The following is a 24,786-nucleotide window of genomic DNA, read 5'->3' on the forward strand; positions in this document are numbered from 1 at the left end:
TTGTGCTTTACTGTGCCAAATGCATTTTGTTGGTATTTGTGATTGTCTCACTGGATATAGTTTCTAAGAGATGTACTGTTTGGTTTTTTAATGTATTAAATTCCCTGCTTGAGAGCTGCAAAATACACTCAGATTCAAACTGCCTCTGTGTTTGTTTCTGTTTGTCATCACCAAATCCTTACCCACCTAGCTTCAAGGACCCTCATTCCAAGGACCCCCATACCCAACTGGGGTAGTCCATGGCAGGTCCATATTTACCACCCTGCAGAAAACTCAAGTCCAAGTGGATCAAGGACCTCAACATAAAACTAGATACACTAAATCTCATAGAAGAGAAAGAGGGAAATAGCCGTGAATACCTTGGTACAAGAGACAAATTCTTAAAGAGAACACCAGTGGCTTAGGTTCTAGGATAGTGGGAACTCATGAAACTGAAAGTTTCTATAAGGCAAAGAACACTGTCATTAGGACAAAATGGCAGCTTACAGATTGGGAAAAGATCTTCACTAACCATACATTTGACAGAGGGTCAAAATATAGAAAATATATCTAAAAGCTAGAAAGAACTAAAAAAAGTTAAACACCAACAAACTAAGTAACCCAATTAAAACATTGGGTACAGAACTAAACAGAATTCTCAACAAAGGAATCTCAAATGGCCAAGAAGCATTAAAGAAATGCTCAACATCCATAGTCATCAGGGAAAGGCAAATCAAAACAACCTTGAGATTCCACCTTACACCCATCAGAATGGCTCACATAAAAAACTCAAGTGGCAGCACATGCTGGCAAGAATGTGGAGCAAGGAGAACAATCCTCCATTCCTGGTGGGATTGCAAATGTGCAACCACTCTTGAAATCAATCTGGCAATTTCTCAGAAATCTGGAAATAATTCTACCTGAAGACTCAGCTATACCAATCCTGGGTATATACCCAAAAGAAGTTCCACCATACCACAAAGATTATGCTCATAGCAGTTTTATTCACAGTAGCCAGAAACTGGAAACAACCTATATGTTCTTCAACCAAAGAATGGATACAGAAAATGTGGTTTATTTTTCACAATAGAATACTACTCAGCTATTAAAAATGAGGACATCATGAATTCTACAAGCAAATGGATGGAACTAGAAAATATCATCCTGAGTGAGGTAAACGAGATCCAAAAGGACATGCATGTTATATAATCACTGATAAATGGAAACAGGATACCCAAGATACACTCCACAGAACCAAAGAGGTTAAACAAGGAGGGCCGAAGTGAGAATGCTTGAATCTCACTTAGAAGGGGGAACAAAATAGTCATAGGAGGCAGAGGAAGGGAGGGAAGTGGATGGGAGAGGGGAGGAGGAGGGTCAGGATCAGGTATGCTTATAGACAGGAAGGAGACCCAGAGGGCTAGGAGAATGAATAGAAATCTGCAGCTGCAGGGGGTGGTAGTGTTGGGAGAATCTTTAGGAAGTCCTAGAGACCTGAGATTAGGGAGGATCCCAGGAACCAATGCAGGTGACCTTAGCTGAAATACATAGCAATGGGACAAGGAATGTGAAGAGGCCACCTCCTATAGCCAGGCAGGATCCCTGAGGGATAAGGATACCAACCCACCTCCAAAACTTTTGACCAAAAATGTGTCCTGTCTAAAAGAAATGCAGGGACAAAAATGGAACAGAGACTAAAGGAATGACCAACCAATAACCAGCCTAACTTGAAACTGATCCCATGGGCAAACACCAATCCCTGACCTTGTTAATGATACTCTGTTTTGCTTGCAGACAGGAGCTTAGGATAACTACTCTACCCAACAGCTGACTGAAACAGACGCAGATACCCACAGTCAAACATTGGATGGTGGTAGGAGAATCTTATGGAAGAGTTGGGGGAAGGATTGAAGGATCTGAATGGGGATAGGAACCCCACAAGAGGACCAACATAGTCACCTAACCTGGACCTGTGGGAACTCACAGAGACTGAGCCACCAACCAAAGAACCCTCACAAGCTGGAACCCCCCCCTTCCCCAGAACATATATAGCACATGTGCAGCTCAGTCTCCACGTGGTACCCCAAGAAGTGAAGCAGAGGCTCTCCTTTCTCCAGCAGGGCTACTTTGTGGGAGAGGATGTGCCTAGTCTAGTGGAGTCTAGTCTAGGATGAGCTGGGGTAGGGAGATACCCAGGTGAGGCCCTACCTCTCAGAAGAGAAGGGGAGAGGAAGTGAGAGAAGGGTCTCTGGTGGGGGACGGCTGGGAGAGAGGCAATGGTTGGGATGTAAATAAATAAATATTTTTAACAAGACTCCAACTCCTTTGCAAAAATCAGACAAACAAACAAGATAGAACTCAGAGGTCTTTACAGAAGTTCCTACAAGGAATTATATATTCACTCTAGTTCTGTATTGATCTTGCAGAAACCCGAAGTACACCAGTTTAAACTGTAAGATTAATGAGATCTTACGTGTTTAAACAGTTACAAATGGACAGATGAGAATATTAGCAATGTAAATATTGATCATAAATGAGCAACCCGGGGCAGGAGAGAATGCTCAACAGTTAAGAGCACTTGCTGATCTTGCAGTTGCTTACATGGGGCTTACAACTATCCATCATTCCAAGTTCAGGAATTTTGAGGCTACCTTCTGTCAAGACCCATGTGAGAGGAATAGTAAACAGCTTTAGAAATCATGGAGTATGGCCCACTGGTTAGCACAACCATGTTGGGTTTGCCTTAGAGAGACACATGATGCATACAACTGTGTCTTAAGGACTTTCTGCTGTTATGGAGTTTCATTCTGTTTGTCCTTGTAATCATCATGTGAATATACATGAAAGTAATGTTGTACAGTGTCCTGTCCTAAGGGAAATCAATTACAAATAAGAAGTTACAAAGGTGATGCTTATTGTGAGAAGAGTTCTTGTTTTCTTTGTAAAAATACACCTTCACCACCCAATGTGTTTCAATTGCATGTGAACACTAAAAGAAATACTCTTATGGTTATTAGCACAGAGAGGAACATGTAAGCATTCATGTTGTAAGGTGTTTTGTGTAGCATCTATGTTAAAAATCCTGTTCTTTCACCTAAAATGCATTGCATTGTATTGTGTGAAATGGGTATGTGAATATTCGTGAAAGTAATGTAGTACAATGCCCTGTCCACTTACCAATATGAAGTGACTTATTGCGTTAGGAACATGCAAACATTCAGGTTGTATGGTGATTTGTGCAGTGTCTATGTTAAAGTACTGTTTTTTCAGCTATAATGCATTGCACTGAATTGTATGCAAATACACATTTCCCACAAAGTAATGTCTTACAGTGCCCTGTCCTAAATAAATTAATTACAAATAAGAAGTTTCTTAATGTGTTACGATGTGACATCTGTTGTGAGAATAGTTCTTACAAAGACACCTTTATCAACCAATGTGCTTAAATTAACAGTACACGTGATGCCCCCCCCAAAAAAAAAAACTTCTTCTGGTTATTAGCACATAGATGAAAGCATACGCATTCACCTTGTACTGTGTTTTGTATAATATCTTTTTTACAGTGCTTTTCTTCCAGCTATAAGGCATTGTACAGTCTTCTGTGAAATGCACATATGGAAGTACAGCTAAGTAATGACATAGTGTTGCAGACTAAAGAAAATCACATACGATTAAGAACTACCTATTGCCGGGCAGTGGTGGCGCATGCCTTTAATCCCAGCACTTGGGAGGCAGAGGCAGGCAGATTTCTGAGTTTGAGGCCAGCCTGGTCTACAAAGTGAGTTCCAGGACAGCCAGGGCTACTCAGAGAAACCCTGTCTCGAAAACCAAAAAAAAAAAAAAAAAAAAAAAAAAAAAGAACTTACCTATTGCGTTTAGTACATGGTGTGTTTTGTAAGAAATGTTCTTGTTTTCTTTTTACAAAGACACCTTTAAAGCCTAATGTGTTTAAACTAATAGTACATGTCTATACTAAAAGGAACAGTCTTCTGGTTATTAGCACAGACAGGAACTCACAAGCATTCACGTTGTACCCATAGAGGGGTACATAAGCTAATGATTAGGCTGTTGTGAGTGACTGTAGTGGGTTTGCTCTAATTCTGCTTTGTTGATATTTATTTGGATCCCCCAAATTGCAGGAGATTCATCAAGTCCATATGTAAGACACTTAACAAACCTTGCCTCTAATTGGTTTTGATTTGTAAATAATGTTGCTAGCAGCTAATTGCTGGGCCAGGAGACAGAGTCCCTTTAAGCATTTCCAGAGAAAGGGCCAAAGAATGAAGAGAAGGTAGAAAGAGATCTGCCATGACAGAAGAAGAGGAAGGAAGATGCCATTCCTGAGTAGGAGCAGGACAGTGAGCATAACCTCCATGAAGGAGTCTGGGAAGAGAGGCCCTAAGAGGACCACTCACCTGGATCTAGGGCAGCTAAGATGGAATATAGATTTTAGTAAGTAATAACTTGGGAATATTGAAGGGAGGTAGACTAGCCATATGGAGGTTAGGAAGTAGCCCAATTATTGAGCTGTATAAGGTACATATAAACATAAAAGCTGTGTGTATGTGTCTTTAGTTTGGAAACCCTGAACATTGAGGCAGGTATAGAGGAAAATGCTCTGCCACCCTGGGATCAAATTGAGTAGCATTAATTGGATACTGCAATAGGTGGGAGACATTTCTCTAGTGCAGCCAAACACCTGCCAGAAGCACTGGATGAAGACAGAAACTGGATCCTTGTTGCAGACTCAGTGGTGGTGTGTGTGTGTGTATGTGTGTTGAATTGATCAGGCAGTTTTGATCGTGTTTTCCCCCAGTATGAAATTTTAATTTAGTCCTAGGCTTAGAGTGACAAGGAAGGAGACATGGGCATCTTCACAGCACCTGAGTCCATGTGAACTGTGCCATTTTTTCTCCTGGCTTTAGAAACCATGGGCAGGTGGTGTCTGAGGACAAGGACCTTTCTGTGCAGTTGTGAATAAGCCAAAAATGGCATTTTCTGTGGTCACTTGAAGCACAAGTATGGAAGCAGAGGAAACACCTGGCTGCTTGTACCTCCATTTCCCCCACAGAGATTGGAGGTAAGATCCTCAGAGCAAGCATCTCAGTCCTGGACAAAATTCTTTGGTGTGTCAATGGGTGCCGTGCATGCTATCTGCTCTTTGGAAGTCATGGTGCTCTCTCCATTCTGTATATCTTCTAATTATGGGGTCTCTCTTGTGCTCTTACACCTACCGATGTTGTAGACAGCCATCATCTTTTGCTGCTCTTCTTAACCAGAATCAAGTGAAGAAGGAAATGCAAAGACTACAGAACTTCAGCTGGTGACCACTACGAGAAATAACCTGTGAAATCTCCTGATCTTCATCACTGAGGAATTCTTGAGCATTATGTATACATTGTTTCCTATACCATGGAGTCAGTCTTGGGTCTGCACTGTCAAGCTCATCTTATCCTTTTAAGATCTTGAGTTGTAGGAAACTGCACCTTGCAGCTGTGTCCCTTTGTCTATCCTCTTGTTTGTTCATGCGTCTCAGAGGAGAGGTAAACCTGAAGTTTGGGCAACAGTACGATAGGGAATACAGTATTCTGCTTCCTACAAATGAAAATCTGAGCTTGTTTTCTAAATGACAGAACTTATTTGGAATGGTCTTGACAGATGGCTGCTTCTGTGAGATACTTGATGTGTGAGTTTGTGATGAAATTATGTACTTGCCTACCAGATGATTATATTTGCAAAGTACCTAGTAGCAACAGGTGGGCTAGGTCTTACTTTTTCAGTTTCAATACATGTCTTGGGATTAGTCATGTTGCTCTCTGGTCTCTTGCCTTGTAGCCAGGGGCAACACTGATTCATGCATTTAATTAGCATCTCATTTTGCTGTCTGTCTTCCTGTTTCTGTCTGTTTCTGTCTATTTCTTTCTCATGTTCTCTCCCCAACCCCTTCCATTCCAGATGCTTGATCCTCCTGTCTTGAGAGTACAGGAAACTAAGATGACACTGGGTGGTGAGCAGAGAAACCAGAGCCCTGACCACTGGAGTAGTATACTGTCTCATAGGCTCTAAGCTATTTGCCTGACACTTCTGAGCTCTCGGAATCATTTTAGGGTCTTTCTTTTTCTTACTTACTGCTCCCCTGCACATGGATCTCTCCAAGCCAGGAACAAAGGGTCTATAAGGGTAGAAAAATGTATATACTCCCACCACCAGGGACATCCCAGATCCCCCTTACACACCTCTAGATTATCTATCTTTTTGCTTTGCTCCAAGGGTCCAGGCCTCCATGAGGTGCCCGATTTTGCCCTGACTGCATCTGATGCCTGTTTGACTCTTGGGAAGACAAAAGGAAGAAGGCTGGCTGTGCGGATGATGGCAACATGACTGTCTGTTTAACTGAGAGGCAATTGTAGGCTAGTTTCTGGCCCTCCTCTTTAAACTGGACCACCCAGTACTGCCTTTGTTTTTTCTTCATTTGTTTCCTTAATTTGAAGTTACTTATATCTATTTATTTATCTTTCTCTTCATTTCTTTAGTTGAGCGCAAATAGCCATCGAGATCAGTACCTAGATCAGGAATGCCTCCAGCTCAGAGCAGGTGTGATGTGATTAAAGACATATAGCACCACACCTGATTTTCTTTCATTGAACATGTAGTTTAATTTCAAACATTATTCATGTCTGAGAGACATAAAGAGAGAGAATTGTGGGTTACATTTCAATTTCTTCAGTAACTGTGTGGTTGGCCACAGGCCATGATTAACTTTCTGTAAGGTAAAGCATAATGGCACTAACCATATAACAGAGACTTCCACTGAGCACTCTGATTATCATGACACCTCTGTCTCTTAAAAATTAGATTCGATAGCAACACCAGAACTCCAAAGTGGTTTGTTTGTTTCATTTTCTTTTTCATGATGTTCTCTTTTGTTAGAATTCATAGTCAAGGTAAAACAAGGAAAAAAATGACCCAAAGTGATGAATGCATCACCCTCTGAGTTCTTTGCCCTTTCTTTTGTATTTTTTGTTGTTTTCTGTGCTTACTATCCTTTAGATGTTAGGGATGTGTACTGGCTAGTTTTGTGTCAACCTGGCACAGCTGGAGTTATCACAGAGAAAGGAGCTTCAGTTGAGGAAATGCCTCCATGAGATCCAGCTGTAAGGCATTTTCTCAATTAGTGATTAAGGGGGAAGGCCCCTTGTGGGTGGGGCCATCTTTGGGCTGGTAGTCTTGGTTCTAAAAGAGAGCAGGCTGAGCAAGCCAGGAAAGGCAAGCCAGTAAAGAACATCCCTCCATGGCCTCTGCATCAGCTCCTGCTTTCTGACCTGCTTGAGTTCCAGTCCTGACTTCCTTTGGTGATGAACATCAATTTGGAAGTGTAAGCCAAATAAACCCTTTCCTCCCCAACTTGCTTCTTGGTCATGATGCTTGTGCAGGAATAGAAACCCTGACTAAGACAGGATGTAAGTCCAATTTATGTATGGTGGCTTGTAAACAGGCTCTACTATTCTTGAAATAAAATGAGAATCAAAACAAGGACTTGTTTTATAATATAATATATGGAAAATACAATTTGTATTATTAATCCCCCCCAATAAAACATCAGCAACACTTTACTGACTGGACTGTTCCTTTTCTACGTATCTAACCACTCCCTGATAGCTAGGTAGTGTGCCTAGCTGGACTACTGAGGGTAACAAAAGGGGGGCTACCTATTTGGTTGTGTGAAGCCATCATCAATACTATGTATTCTTACCAGTATGTGTGTGTGTGTGTGTGTGTGTGTGTGTGTGTGTGTACATATATTTGCTCCCAGAACACAGCTGACATTCAGTCCTTTAAGTGTCAGATAAACTCTGTATCTGTACTGGCTAGTTTTGTGTCAACTTGACATAGGCTGGAGTTCTCACAGAGAAAGGAGCTTCAGTTGGGGAAATGCCTCCACGTGATCCAGCTGCAAAGCATTTTCTCAATTAGTGATCAAGGTGGGAGGTCCCCTTGTGGGTGGTGCCATCTGTGGGCTGGTAGTCTTGGTTCTATGAGAGAGCAGGCTGAGCAAGCCAGGGGAAGCAAGCCAGTAAGTAACATCCCTCCATGGCCTCTGCATCAGCTCCTGCTTCCTGACCTGCTTGAGTTCCAGTCCTGACTTCCTTGATGATGAACAGCAATGTGGAAGTATAAGCTGAATAAACCCTCCCCTCCCAACTTGCTTCTTGGTCATGATGTTTGTGCAGAAATAGAAACCCTGACTAAGACAGTATCTAAGACTTACAAATTTATTGGTCCTTCAGGGTGTGTGTGCTTCATTGAAACCAAAGTGTTGGTTAGTATCAAAATAAAATTAAAAGGAGGGGATAAATATGCCTACAACTTTAAGATGCTTGATTTCTGCAAAATCTTTATTTACCTAAATATTCCATATTAAAACCATATCAATATTGTCCAGGTTTTATCATTGAAATTACTGAGCTGGCAGAAGGCTGGGTGAGACTGTGTGAGTGGAGTGTACTTTCTATTATAATTCCTTTATCATTTCCGGAGATCTAGGAATAAGTGCATTGTTTTGTTCAGTAATTTGCTGCCAGGCAAGAATATCCTGAGTTGGAACAGCGTGAAGGGTATGTGGGTCACAATACAACAATCACAAAGGACAGTCAATTGTAAAACATTCACACTAAAATTATGACTGATTTCCTAAAGAAAACTGGCATCTGAAAAGACGTAGCTCAGAATTTAAGAGCACTGGCTGCTCTTCCAGTCCCGGGGCAACGGATACCCTTCTTATGGCCTCTATGGCCACCAGACTTTCTCAAATACTCCACAGACTAACAGACATGCAAGCCCCCTCATACATACAGGAAGATGCAGCTGAGTGAGTGGGGTGGGCTAGGGGTTGAGGGAGAATTTAGCTAGCTTGAACAAATATATAACTAGAAAATTTATTCATTTATTTACTTCATTTTATTGAGTGTGCAGAGGGAAAATGGGCTGCACTGTACTTAGGATACTACCTGTGGGTCAAGAGGAAGGACCATCTTCTTTGTAATTGATCTGTCCCTTGGGAAGGAGGGTAGTCAGCTCAGCTGTGCTGGTCTGTATTCCAATTCTTTATCAAAAAGACTTTGATTCCTCAGGGCAGGTTGGGAACCCAGCACAGATAGAAAGGGGAACCACATCAAGCAAGCCAGCATGCAGCAAAAACCAAAAGCAAAAAATGTCTCTTAATTTGGGTATATCAAAGCAAGCTAACATTCCACAAATCTATGAGCCTAAGTCTCATCCCCGGCTGGAAGAAGAGAAATAAATGTAGCAAACATGCAGAGTCAGTCATTTCAGAGTCCACAGTCACCCAGCCCCAATGCTCACTTCATTAGGCCACAGCCTCTAGAGCCTCACTTTTTTCCAGATAATCATGGCAGTGCAAGCCTTTAATCTCAGCAATCAGATCTCCGCTTTCTAGGTCAACATGATCTCTGGAGTGAAAAGAAATAGATGGAGAAAATAAACTCAATACTGCTTTAGAACAGTTATAAGTTTTAAGGAACATAACAGCTTGACATTTAAAATCTCTGGTTCACTATCACCATCCTCATGTTGCTAAGCCAATGCTTTCTAATGGCTGCCCCCTTCTCCGTGATTGCCCCCCACTCCTGGATGTGGTGTGGTGAATGTGTGTGTGCCCACATGTTATTCACAGGGCTACCATCACTGAAGGATTAAATATAAACAAACAAGACAGGAAAGCTGGAAGAACCATAGACATAGCCAAATATTTTCTTTCTTTTCATATGAAAAGATAAAGGAAAAAAAGCTGGCTGTCCCTCAGCCCTGGTGGGGGGTTTCCTCTTTCTTGTTGGTTCTTTTTGAGGCTGTAGAGGGGGAAGAGCATAGGCAGAGTGTAAGACTTTGTCTTACGAGAAATTTAGGGTTGCTGTATAATAAAAAGTTTACTTACCTAAGTCTAAGCTACTGTGCTAGTGTAGCTGACTTGCCTTCTGTGTTCCTCTGAGGCCAGAGACTACAGTCTCTGGCACCTAGCACCTCATCCTAAAACAGCAGGAGATTAAGTAAAGGATTAATTGCTAGAGCCTTTTCCCTATTGTCCAGATGCCTCTTGCTTGTCTGGCTAGGGGAAGTTTGGAGCAGTAAACTTCTATTGAAGCAAGAGAAGAAAATAACATTCACAGAAAGAAAAACTTTTACATAAGCGAATATGCATGTCACATAAGTTCATATTCAGACTCACACATGCTCATTTATTCATTTATACATTTCCATTCAAACCCAGTTGGGTCCAGCTTGCATGCAATCTCACAATTACATACTTACACACTCATATGTATACATTCTCACAAATACATACTTACACACACACATCCATACTTACATATGCGTATGGAGCAAAAGACCAAGCACTGGTGTAGAAAGAACTCACTCATTCTGGATGAAAAATGAGCTTCAAACTTTATTATATAGTGAAAGGCTTCGACTCTTTTAATGCTAAATGAATTAAACCCATGTTTGTAAGAAAAAAGCTTTGTTTCTTTTAATAAGACTAAACCTGTCTTGTCCTTACCATGGGACCTGTTCTATCCCATGGTAAGGAGATGCATGCCTGCTCCTTGTGTTCTCTGCATCATCTTTTTTCCTCTTTCCCTCTGCATTCTGCACATTGTTCTCTTAGTATTTTATGTTACTTATAGTTTCTAAGTTATTCCACTCTACATTCTCCTTCTAATCTAAAAAGTGTTCTATCTTAAAAATGTCTCCTCATCTCAGTTCTCATCTCTGTTCCTCTCACTCCTGTCCCTCAGTTCCGACTCTTCTCTTGGTCCTCAGCCCTTAAACATCTTTCAGAATACATGATCACATATTAAAACGTTCATCAAAAGTTCACACACAAAACCAAATCATAAATTTAAATAGACATTTACAGCAGAGAATGTTTACATGCATATCCATTAGAAGTAATTATCTAGCTAAACTCCCATCACCTGTCTCAGCTCCACATGTTCACCAAAGGTTTAAAACCATAACTAAGTTATAAGTGAAGTTTTGTATAGATTAACCCAGTCAATATTTTATCCTCTGTCCTAGCATCTATAATAATATTGTTACTCCCCTTTTTATGACCTTTGGTTAATTGTTTTACAACCTCTTGGAATGTGCTCTGAGTAGGAGAAAGTCTGTTACTATCTAAGAGAAATTAACTGGTAACACTTCAGACTGGCAGAGTCCTCATTGCAGTTTTGACTACCAGAAAAGAACCTAATAGCAGTCTATAAAAGACTATAAAAGAGCTTAATAATCACAGATATAATTTTAGGAATTCTTATGAGATCATTATTAAAATTTAAGTCATCTATTTGTCTATATAGAATCACTACAAGACAGTACATCTTCATGGATCTGCAGAGATCTTCTCCAAAGGTGTGTGCTATTACTTAGTGATTATTATATATGCTTAATAATAACAGGAAAAGCATATTAATAGCAGGGATTTTTCCTAAAATGAATTCCTTACAGCCTTGCTTAATAAGGGATCACCTGTCCCAGATTCTATAAAAATCTGAAGCAGGCCATTTCAGGATGATCACATGCCAGTTATTAGCTTGTCCCATTATGGCTCCTGACAGCTGTCACTGCAGCAACATCCACCACCACCACCACCACCACCACCACCACCACCACCACCACCACCACCACCACCACCACCAACAACAACAACAACAACAACACCAACAACAATAAAAAAACGATGCTTGTCAATCTCCTTTTATTATAATAATCAAAATTAAAAATTGTGTGTGATTGTGCTGATTCACAGCATAACCCTCATAGCAGAATTAAGTAAAATCAACCGAGAGACCTAGGGTTATATAATAAAAATACTAAAATGCAGATAGATGATAGATAGATGGATAGATAGATAGATCAATAGATAGACATATAGAAACAAATAGACAGACAGATAAAGTAGGGAGGAAAAAGAGATCACAGAAGGCTAATAAGGGCCCATACTGGCCCCTCAAAAACAAGGACAACTGGAGGGAGTGATCAACCTCCTTATGTTTATCAAAGGCAAAATCAAAAGAAAAGGTGAAATGAAACAAAGAAAACCTAGCCAAATCTTTTAGTCTTCTCTTCAGATATTAAAAAAATGAAAAAAAAAAAACAAACACCAAAGAGAGAGATCTACTTTTTGACCACTTTTTATTGTAATAAGAAAATAATGACTATAAAAATTAAAACTGGCCTGTCTTACTCTAACACTCATTGATATAATTGATTCCGTTGATTAAGAGAGGGATACCTGCTCAACACCCTTATAATTTAATCAGAGACCAAAGAAAACCAAAAAAGAGCCAGATGATCTTCTCTCCTTAGATAAAAAGAAAAAGTGGCCAACTGGTGGAACAGTTTTTTTTTTTAATTTTGTATTGTTTATTTTATTTATTTACATTTCCAATGTTATCCTCTTCCCTGGTTTTCCCTCCAAAACTCCCCTCCCCCTTCCTGTATGCAGGTGCTTCCCCATCCATCCACCAACTCTGGTGTTATTACACTAGCATCCCCCTATGTTGGGGCATCAAGCCTTCACAGGACCAAGGGCCTCCCCTCCCATTGATGCCACATAAGGCCATCTTCTGCTACATATGTACCTGGAGCCATGGATCCCTCCATGTGTATTGTTTGGTTGGTAGTTTAGTCCCTGAGAGCTCTGGGGAGTTTTGGTTGATATTGTTGTTCTTCCTATGGGGTTGCAAACCCCTTCAGCTCCTTCAGTCTTTTCCATAACTGCTCCATTGGGGACCCTAGGCTCAGTCAGATGGTTGGGTGCAAGCATCCACATATGTACCTGCAAGGATCTGGCAGAACCTCTCAGGACACATCCACATGAGGCTTCTGTCAGCAAGCACTTCTTGGCATCAACAGTAGTGACTGGGTTTGGTGGTTTTGTATAGGATGCATCCTCAAGTGGAGCAGTCTCTGGATGGCCTTTCCTTCAATCTCTGTTTCACTCTGTGTCCCTCTATTTCCTTTAGACAGGAGAAATTCTGAGTAAAATTTTGAGAATGGTGGGTGGCTCCATCCCTTAGCAATTGTTCTCTCTCCCCTTTGTTGGGTATTTCAGCTAATGTCATCCCCTTGGGTCCTGGAATACTCTTGCTTTTTTTTCTTCTTCTTCTTTTTGAGACATTCTGTTGGCCATGTCCAGTTCCCTGTCCCCATTGCTACACATCTCTGTTGAATTTCCTGACCCTCTTTACATCCCCCTCATATCCTCCCATACCTTATCCTTCCCCCCTTTTCCTCTCCCCTTCCTCTCTTCCTCCCAAGTCCCTACCACTCTCTATCTGCCATGATTACTTTGGTCCCCCTTCTAAGTAGGACTGAAGCATCCACACTTTGGTTTTCCTTCTTCTTGAGCTTCATATGATCTGTAAGTTGCATCACAGGTATTCTGAGCTTCTTTCCTAATATCCACTTATCAGTGAGTACATACAGTGTGTGTTCTTTGTGACTATATTACTTCACATACGATGACATTTTCTAGTTCCACCCATTGCCTGTGAATTTCAGAAATTCATTGTTTTTAATAGCTGTGTAGTATTCCATTGTGTAAATGTACATTTTCTGTATCCATTCCTCTGTTGAGAGACATCTGGGTTGTTTCCAGCTTCTGGCTATTATAAATAAGGCTGCTATGAGCATAATGGAGCATGAGTCCTTGTTATATGTTGGAGCATCTTTTCAGTATATGCCCAGGAGTTGTATAGCTGGGTCCTCATGTAGTATTATGGATTTCCAGAGTGGTTGTACCAGCTTGAAATCCCACCAGCAATGGATGAGTGTTCCTCTTTCTCCACATCCTTGTCAGTATCTGCTGTTACCTGAGTTTTTGATCTTAGCCATTCTGACTGGTGTGAGGTGGAATCCAAGGGTTGTTTTGATTTGCATTTCTCTGATGACTAAGGATGTTGAGCATTTCTTTAGGCGCTTCTCAGTCATTGGAGTTTCCTCAGTTGAGAATTCTTCGTTTAGCTCTGTACCCCACTTTTTAGTAGTTCTCTGAAGTCTAACTTCTTGAGTACATTGTATATATTGGATATTAGCCCTCTATTGCATACAGTGTTGGTAAAGATCTTTTCTCATTCTGTAGGTTTCTGTTTTGTCCTATTAACAGTGTCCTTTGCCTTACAGAAGCTTTTCAATTTTAAGAGATCCCATTTGTCAATAGTTGATCTGAGAGCCTGAGCCATTGGTGTTTTATGCAAATTTTCCCCTGTGCCAATGTGTTCAAGGCTCTTTCCCAATTTCTTTTCTAATAAATTCAGTCTATCTGGTTTTATATGGAGGTCTTCGATCCACTTGGATTTGAGCTTTGTACAAGACGATGAGAACAGGTCAATTTGCATTCTTCTATATTCACCACTTAAGCCAGCAGCATTTGTTAAATATGCTGTCTTTCCCCCTAGATCTTGGAAAAGGAAGTTGTGGAGCTGAGTTTGACTTGGAGACTCCACGATGTTAAGATGCTCTTGCCTTGATGATAATGGACTGAACCTCTGAAACTGTAACTCAGTTCCAATTAAATGCTGCCCTTATAAGAGTTTCTTTGGTCATGTTGTCTGTTCATAGCAGTAAATCTCTAAGACATCTACCCTTATCCTTACCTTAACCCTAAGCCTAACACTAACCCTAAGCCTAAACCTAATCTTTACCCTTATGCTACCCCTAACCCTAATACTAAAATTATCCCTAACCTGAGCCCTAATCCTAACTCTTACCAGAAAAAGACCTAACTTCCCTATACACATGTGGGCAATTGTCTGTTGAAGAGGCTAGACCAAATACTAAGTATATCTATGTGATAATGGAGAACTTGTAGGAAATAGGGAACTCATAGTGCCTTCATTAAAACAAACATGCCAAGGCAAGGGAAACTAACAAAGTTTCCTATTAGGAAAACTATGCTACATAAATTGTAGAGATTAATAAATGCACTTTCAACATAAAAAACAATACATATTGTGAAAAAAGACCTCTTAAAAACACATGTGGATGAGCAAAAAAAAAACTGTTAGAAAACACGTTTTAAACTGTAAAACTATATATATATATAATTTTTTTCCTCTGGAAGAACAGCCAGTGGGAGCTGAACCATCTTCCCAGTCCAAACTGTTAGCATTTTTGAAGACTTTGAACCCTGTGACTGGTGATAACAGTGGTATCTTGTAATATATTTGCTGGAATTAATCATTTAATATAAATAGTGATTTCTAAGAAAAATTAGGAGCTAGGACTACCTCCATTTGAGATATAATATTAAAAGTATTTTGGAAAATGTCTCTCCAACCTTTGAGTAGATGAGGGCTACTGATTTGTTTGAGTTAATTTTATATCCAGCCACTTTGATGAGGTTGCTTATCAGCTGTAGGAGTTCTCTGGTGGAATTTTGGGGTCACTTAAGTCTACTATCATATCATCTACAAATAGTGATATTTTGATGTCTTCCTTTCCGATTTGTGTCCCTTTGACCTCCTTTTGTTATCTAATTGCTCTAGCTAGAACTTCAAGTACTATATGAGTAGGTAGGGAGAGAGTGGGCAGCCTTGTCTAGTTCCTGATTTTAGTGAGAATGCTTCAAGTTTCTCTTCATTTAGTTTGATGTTGGCTATTGGTTTGCTGTGTATTTCTTTTACTATATTTAGGTATGGTCCTTGAATTCCTGAGTTTTTCAAAACTTTTACCATGAAGGGGTGTTGAATTTTGTCAAATGCATTCTCAGCATCTAATGTGATGATCATGTAGTTTTTTTCTTTGAGTTTATTTATATAGTGAAATATGTTGATGGATTTTCGTATCTTGAACCATCCCTACATCCCTAGCATGAAGCCTACTTGGACACGATGGGCGATTGTTTTGATGTGTTCTTGGATTTGGTTTGTGAGAATTTTTTGAGTATTTTTGTATCAATATTCATAAGGGAAATTGGTCTGAAGTTCTCTTTCTTTGTTGGGTCTTTGTGTGGTTTCAGTATCAGTGTAACTGTGGCTTCATAGGACGAATTAGGTAGTGTTCCTTCCATTTATATTTTGTGGAATAGTTTGAAGAGTATTGGAATTAGGTCTTCTTTGAGGGTCTGATAGAATTCTGCATAAAACCATTTGGTCCTAGGCTTTTCTTTGGTTGGGAGACTTTTTTTGCTTGGTTTTAATGACTGTTGCTATTTCTTTAGGGGTTATGGGAAGGTTTAGATGATTTATCTGATTCTGATTTAACTTTGGCATCTGTCTAGAAAATTGTCCGTTACACCCAGATTTTACAGATTTATTAAGTATAGGCTTTTGTAGTGAGATCTGATGATTTTTTTAAATTTGCTCCTGGATAACCAGGACTAAGCAGAGAAACCCTGTTTTTAAATACTGTTAGCCTCATCTTGAGTATACCACCTTCATCCTTTTCCCCCTAGTCACCTGGTATAGTTTCTTTAATGGCATAAGTGGCACAGAAAACTGAGAAAAAAAATAAGTAGATTTTGGGGTAATTTCTAGTGTTGTGAAGTCAGGTGAGGCAAAGGAGCCATAAGGATCAAATACTTTCATGAGATAACAGAAAAACAAAAAACAAAAGAAGTCGATAGGAAAAGTCCAATAGAAGCTATTAACAGAACTATTCAAGAAAATGAAGGAAATCTATGAACATTTTCCAGCTGAGCACTGATAATACATTTCTGATGTCCAAATCAGAGGAGCTGATACTGGTAATCAAACCATTACTGATGCTAAGAAGAAGAAGCACTGCAGTGGGGGTTGTAAGATATTTGAGTTCAGTTTTGGATCTGTTAGATTTGAAGTACTCATTGAACACTGAAGTGAAAATACCAGAGAGGGAGAGAGAGAGAGACACACACACACACACACACACACACACACACACACAGGAGAGAGAGAGAGAGAGAGAGAGAGAGAGAGAGAGAGAGAGAGAGAGAGAGAGAGAGAGGAAGAGAGGAAGAGAGAGTTCAAATAAAGAGTTTTAAGAGTAAAGTCTTTATTGTAGACACATATATTCAGTGTGTGATTAATGTAATAAACCTACAGATTGAATTTAATCACCAAAGAGGGTAGTTTTAGAATAATAAGTCTAGGAATTAAGGTCTTGGTTTCATCAAAGTTAAGTATTGGAGTTGGGGTGGATATGATAACATTTGCCTTTAATTCCAGTATATGAGATGCCAGGGAAGCTGGATTTCTGTGAGGTCAAGGGTAGTCTGACCTACATAATGACCATATCAAGTTACAAGCAAGCTAGACTATATAGTAAGACACTGTCTTTAAAAGTAATGGATCACAGGCCCCCCAATGGAGGAGCTAGAGAAAGTACCCAAGGAGCTAAAGGGGTCTGCAACCCTATAGGTGGAACAACAATATGAACTAAACCAATATCCCACGGAGCTCATGTCTCTAGCTGCATATGTATTAGAAGATGGCCTAGTTGGCCATCAGTGAATGAGAGGCCCATAGGTCTTGCAAACTTTATATGCCTCAGTACAGGGGAACACCAGGGCCAAGAAGTGGGAGTGAGTGGGTAGGGGAGTGGGGGGGGGGAGGGTATGGAGGACTTTTGGGATAGCATTGGAAATGTAAATGAAGAAAATACCTAATTAAAATAAAATAAAATAAAATAAAATAAAATAAAATAAAAAAGTATTGGAGTAATCATCAAAGAAGATTAATGAAGAATATATAAAGATGGAAGAAAATCAATGGTACAGGGAGAAAAAATGCCTCTGTTAGAAAGTTGTCTACTCTATCCAGTTCTGCTGAGGCTTAAGGATAAATGAGACAAGAGTTGGATATTGAGTTCATCTGAGTGAGCGAAAATGACAGCAGGTAATATCATGTAGTGGTAAGAGATTGGGTAGATATGTGCTGCTTATGAAAAGCAGAAAGAATGTTTGGACAATGACTAGAAAAAAAACTTCTCTGCTGAGATCTGCTGAAAATGAAAAATTAAAACAATGAACTAAAGAACAAAGAGGCATTTATGCATTCATTTTCAGGATATTGAAGACAGAACATATTTTTTCCTTGGATGGGAAAGAGAGGCCAGGTTTTTAATATGAGAAGAACAAGAGATAATTTTTGGGAAATAAATCCGAGCGGAGGAAAGACAATGTATTTTGTTTTGCCAGTGGGATAGGTGGTCTTTGTGAGGTTTATATTTTCTCTGTTCTAGTGGTAAGACAGAACACATGGGCACAAACATTTGTGGGTGGATCTCAGCTGGCGGCCCTATTTCTTCAGTGAGAGTAGAATCAATGCCAGAGCTGAAAGTGATGTGGAGGGAGGAGGTAACAGTGACAGTGTTCCAGAATGTACAGCTCCAGGTATTGTTTTTAACCACAGCACCTCCATGACTTGATAGAAGATTCTGATGTGGTATAATGTATATGATTGATTCAAAGTTAGATAGATGATACAATAAAGTATTTAGAAGCATATTTTCTAGGGAAAGCATTTCTGACTGAAGAATATTGTTGTGTGATATATATGCTGCAGTAAGAAGATATTATGTTTTCAATTAACCATGTTTACCATGAGGCAGATGGCATTTTCCACCACTGTAATAACCTATTTAGAAATCTGTTCTGTACACTTTGGCCAAGATTTGCCTCATATCTGTTTTTAATCTTCCACAAATTGTGGAAAATAATAGTGTGCTGATAAATGTTTCCTCTCTCTCTCAGTTTACCTAATGATATGGATACATTTTTCTTTATTTTATCTTCTGTGGATTCTAAAGGTACAGACAATAAAGATGAATGTGGTTAGCCTGTTCTTCTTGAATCCAAACTGTGAAATTAAGTTACTTACAAACTATACCCTTAAAATAAATATTATAGAAATTTGTGTATGATACCAGTGATGCTTTTTTTGAGAGGTAGATCTATATTTTTGTGATGATAGAAAATGAAAAAAAAATCTCTCATCAGATTGGGAATGGAAGCTACAAAGCTGATGATGAAAACTTGAGTAGAAAGGCTTCCCAGTCACATACATCTTAACTTTCTAAAGTTTGATTTTTGACAATTTCACAGACATGTGTATGCACATAAATGCATAATGTAACATATGCACATGTATATGCATATATACTATATTATGATTACTGTCACCCATCTTCTCTTGTCTCTTTCTACCTACCTCATCATCCCAAACCTCACCTCCTTATTCATTGAGTTTAACCAGGTTCATCTATGTGACCATTGCAGACCGTGGGCATACAGTTGCAGAAGATGATTAATCTCATAAGAACCACTGTCCAATAGGTCAGCATGGAAAGGTAGAATCATGTGAGCATCCTCTTCCATCCCATGATTATCTGTTTGTAAGCCCAATCTTATGCAGAGTTGTTGCAATGCAATTTCGGGTATTATGAGATCATGACTTCTTTGATTTGGCCATGTCCAGAAAGAATAATTTCAGTGGCTATTACAATCTTTCTCCCCAATGTTCCCAGAAATTTAAATGCAATAATATATCTTTTTTAAGGCTGAACACTCAATCATCACAGATTCTCAGCACCTCTTTTTTTTAAAATTATCTTTAATTATTTTTTTACAGTCCAGTTGTTATCTACCAACAGTTCCTCATCCAATTCCTCCCCATACCTTCTTCTCCAAGAGGATATCCTTATCCCACACCACCTCACACCCTGCACCAGACCTCTCCACTCTCTGGAGCCTCAAGTCCCTCGAGGGCATCATCCTGAGTGAGGTAACCCAATCACAAAAGAACTCACATTATATGTACTCACTGATAAGTGGATATTAGCCCAGAAACTTAGAATACCCAAGATATAAGTTACAATTTGCAAAACACATGAAACTCAAGAAGAACAAAGACCAAAGTGATAAATTGTCACTGTCAGACCTGCCTGCCAGTGCTGGCAGAGCTCCGCAACACAGCGGCGGGGCTGGAATGGGGACTTCTGGCTTCGGCGGCAGCGGGGGTGCGCAGCTAGGGCCAAGGCCAGGTCTGAGTGGCTAAGGGTGAGTGCAGGGGAGCAGGCCCATCTGTGGAAAAGCAGCACCGAGTTGTTTTTCTTAACTATCACTGACAAATTCTGTCCTAACGTCAGTCCAAGTCCACAGTCAGAGACAAAGGGTTGAAACAGTCTGTTCCATGATGAAAACCACAAACAAAAACAAGACAGCAAAAGAGAAAAAAGACACCAGTATATCTAAGCACACTTGTTTACTCCCTTTCTGGCAGAAAAAGCACCTTATTTTCCTCACTCTGCCAGATGACAGCCAGACCTTTCTGACTGTCCCTCACCCTGGGTACTTCCTCCAGGGTCACCCTTGGAACGTCTTCCAGGGTCGCAGCTTGTGGAGCCTTAGGACGTCTCTCTCCTGCAGCCACTAGGTCTTCATGGTCCACAGTGGCAGCTGCCAGAATATAGAATACCAGAACTGGAAACCCAGGCAGGACTCGAACCCACAATCCCAGAACTGAAAAACCAACACACAAGGTGGGACTCGAACCCACAATCTCAGAACTGAAAAACCAAGACACAAATTCAGCGGTGCCACACTTAGACACTTAGACAACAGACAACATACTAGACTAACACAACGTACCTCCAAGGGGTATTCTCAGGTTTCTGGGTGTCCCCAAATCCCGGGTGAGCACCCAAGATGTAAGGCCCCCTTACGGGGACTCCCACTCTAGTCTCAGGAGAGAGAGAGCACCCAAAGAAACACAAGAATCCTTCTTGATGAAAACACATGAGGTAGTTTAATGACAGAGCTCCGGTCGAAACGTATCTCACACAGGAGACAGTGGATTCGACCCCAAGGCTTGAAAGCTAGGGGTTTTTATGGGGTAAAGGGGTTAGGGGTGGGGAATTCAGCATAGCGACACACTATTGGCTTATTGAAACATCAGCAGAAAAATTACATGCAGGTCAGGGTGTCAGAGTTCTGTGAGTTATTGACTCAGTTCAGATAACCCTGTTATGTCTTCACATTCCTCTTTATCTTTATAGTCAAGCTGTTCCCAGGAATGCTTTAACTACGGGGCATGCCCAGGTTTGTTTTTCCTTGTTCTCAGCCCCAGGCAGCCTCTAGGCTCACAAACAACCAGCAATTTCTGAGTACTTTATATGACTTACAGGTCTTGAAATTTCATCTTTTTTTCAGGTTCAGTATCAAACTGTTCCCGACATAGAAGACAGTTATTCAGGTGACACCTCTCCCTTATATAAAAAAAAGGCAAGGATTTGTGGGGCAATGGGCTATGCACAGACAGCTTGGTCTCCAGTTGAACTTAGGTCTTGAACCCCGGTAGGACCTGGTGGGTGGTAATTTCCACCTACATGGGACAGAAGGCATTTGATTATGTCTCTGGGACCCCAGCTACTGTCGAAGTGACTGCCCCCACAGCCTCCACAGGAGAGGCATGTGGCTCTTAATCACGTAAGAACGGCACCAAACCTTCTCGCATGCAAATAAGGTTTATCCCCAAACTCTCAGTCCAAGCCAATGAGAGGTACCTGCTGTTGAACCCTGAATCACTCCCAGAACTCTATTTAAATCCATCTAGGGAATTAAAGGTGTGTGAGAACTACTCCTTCATCTGAGTCTTTTGTTCCAAGAGCTGTATGCAATACTTAGAAAAAGATGTTCTCTCCTGAAGAGCCACCTGAGGTCCTGTTGCACTCTTCACTGGATAGTCAGCTTCCCGCCCTCCCAGCCGACCTGACTCAGTTCAGAGTGCTTGGAGTTACCAAGCGATCTGGAAAGCATGGCAGAGACTTCATCTCACTGCCTGCACTTGCTTCCTTTCGCTGGAATCCTTGCACTAGGCCTGGACAGGGATCTCCGTGGAAAACCTCTGGTACCCAGGCCCACAGGATGATATTTTTTTCCTCAATGTGTGGATTGCTATTTTGTCCTATTTACAGTGTCTTTTGCCTTACAGAAGCTTTTCAATTTTATGAGGTCCCATTTGTCAATTGTTGATCTTAGACTATGAGCCATTGGTGTTCTGTTTAGAAAAATTTTCCCCTGTGCTAATGTGTTCAAGGTTCTTTCCCACTTTTTCTTCTATTAGATTCAGTATATCTGGTTTTATGTGGCAGGCCTTGATCAACTTTGACCTGAGCTTTGTAGAAGAAGATAAGAATGGATCAAGTTGCATTCTTCTGCATCCTCCAGTTGAACCAACACCATTTGTTGAAAATGCTGTCTATTTTCTATTGCATGGTTTTGGCTTCTTTGTCAAAGATCAAGGACCATAGTTGTGTGGGTTTATTTCTGGGTCTTCAGTTCTATTCCATTGATCTACCTGCCTGTGTCTGTACCAATACCATGTGGTTTTTATCACTGTTGCTCTGTAGGACAGCTTGAGGTCCAGAATAGTGATTCCCCCATTTGTTTTATGTTGAGAATGTTTTTCACTTTCCTGGGTTTTTGGTTATTCAAGATGAATGAGAATTATTCTTTCTATCTCTGTGAAGTATTGAGTTGGGATTTTGATGGGGGATTGCATTGAATCTGTAGATTGCTTACAGTAAGATGACCAATCTTACTATGTTAAGTCTACTAATGCATAAGTATGGAAGATCTTTCCATCTTCTGAGTTCTTATATGATATCTTGCTCTGATAGAGTCACACCAAGATATTTTATGTTATTTGTTATTATTGTGAAGGGTGTATTTTCCCTAATTTATTTCTCAGTCCATTTATCCTTTGAGTAGAAAAAAGCTACTGATTTGTCTTAGTTAATTTTTGTTGGGAGCCACCCTCACATTTGCCATTATAAGATGGCGCTGACAGCTGTGTTCTAAGTGGTAAACATAATCTGCACACGTGCAGGGGCAGTTTTCCCGCCATGTGTTCTGCCTTTCTCGTGATGACAACTGGGCCGATGGGCTGCAGCCAATCAGGGAGTAATACGTCCTAGGTGGAGGATAATTCTCCTTAAAAGGGACGGGGTTTTGCCATTCTTTCTCTTGCTTTCCTGTTCTTGTTCTTTTTCTTGCTTTCTTGCTCTCTCTTGCTTGTGCTCTTGCTTTTGCTCTTGCACTCTTGCGCTCTTGCGCTCTGGCTCCTAAAGATGTAAGCAATAGATCTCTTGCTCTCTTGCACTCTTGCTCCTAAAGATGTAAGCAATAAAGCTTTGCCGCAGAAGATTTCGGTTTGTTGCGTTCTTCCTGGCCGGTCGCGAACGCGGGTAAGAGTTGGTGCTGAAACCTGAGACGAGAAAACCCGGGACGAGAAGACCCGGGACGAGAAAACCCGGGACGGTTACCATCACTGGCGCAAGGAAGATCCCTCATTCCGGAACCAGAACTGCGGGTCACGGTCATAAAGGTTCCCGTAAAACAGACTGTTGAGAAGGATCCGGCCTGGATTCAGAACTCTTCAGCTGGGGAACGGTGGTAATGAAGTGTTCCCGTAAAACAGACTGTTGAGAAGGATTCAACTGCGTGAATTCAGAACTCTTCAGCTGGGGAACAGGGTACCCGTAAGTATAGCTTTACAAGGTAAGTCTGGTCTTGAACTTTCTAACGAAATTCAAGACAGTCTATCAGAAGTAAAGTGGGAAATAGCTTTACAAGGTATGTTTGGCCTTGAACTTTCTCTAGTGTTTGGAGCCTTTTTGTTCCTTTTCACATTTTATCAAGTGGTTAAGGCAGGGCTGAAAATTCTGGATGAAATTCAGGGCAATCTATCAGAAGTAAAGCGGGGAGAGAGAGTAGGAGCAAAGAGGAAATATGGTACACAAAATAAGTATACAGGCCTTTCCACAGGTCTTGAACCTGAGGAAAAGTTTAGGTCAGGTAAGAATACCTGGGGAGAGATTAGAAGGAAGGAGAAGGAAAAAGAAAAGAAAAAAGATCAATTAGCAGAGGTTTCTAGGAGAAGGAGCCTATACTCATCACTAGATGAGCTCAAGGAGCCAGTTCTTAATAGTTCTGAATCAGATGAAAAGGCTATTAGGGCCTGGAAGGCTCTCTCCCGAGCAGGTGAAGCCACAGGACAACTAACAAAGATCGTCCAGGGACCTCAGGAGTCATTCTCAGATTTTGTGGCCAGAATGACAGAGGCAGCAGAGCGTATTTTTGGAGATTCAGAGCAAGCCGCACCTCTGGTAGAATAGCTTATTTATGAGCAAGCCACGCAGGAATGCAGAGCGGCCATAGCCCCAAGAAAGAACAAAGGTTTACAAGACTGGCTCAGGTTTGTCGGGAGCTTGGGGGACCTCTCACCAATGCAGGCTTAGCGGCCGCCATCCTCCAATCCCAAAAATGCTCCATGGGCAGAAATGAATCAACACATAGATCTTGTCCAGGAACAACTAGATGTATTATGGCAAATAGCTCAGCTGGGATGTGAACAAAAGTTTCCGGGATTGTCTGTTACTTCCATTCAGTATGAGAAATTTACTAGGGCAGCTAATTTGTCAAAAAGTCTTTCTCAGTATATGTTACAGAATTGGACGGCTGAATTTGAACAGACCCTTCGGGAATTGAGACTTGCCATCATTCAGGTCAACTCCACGCGCTTGGACCTGTCCCTAATCAAAGGATTACCCAATTGGATCTCCTTAGCATTTTCCTTCTTTAAAGAATGGGTGGGATTATTTGGAGATACACTTTGCTGTGGATTAGTGTTGCTTCTTTGGTTGGTCTGTAAGCTTAAGGCCCAAACTAGGAGAGACAAGGTGGTTATTGCCCAGGCACTTGCAGCTCTAGAACATGGTGCTTCCCCTGATATATGGTTATCTATGCTT

Source organism: Mus musculus, chromosome 11 (assembly GCF_000001635.26).
Source record: "Mus musculus strain C57BL/6J chromosome 11, GRCm38.p6 C57BL/6J".
Taxonomy (NCBI): Eukaryota; Metazoa; Chordata; class Mammalia; order Rodentia; family Muridae; genus Mus; species Mus musculus.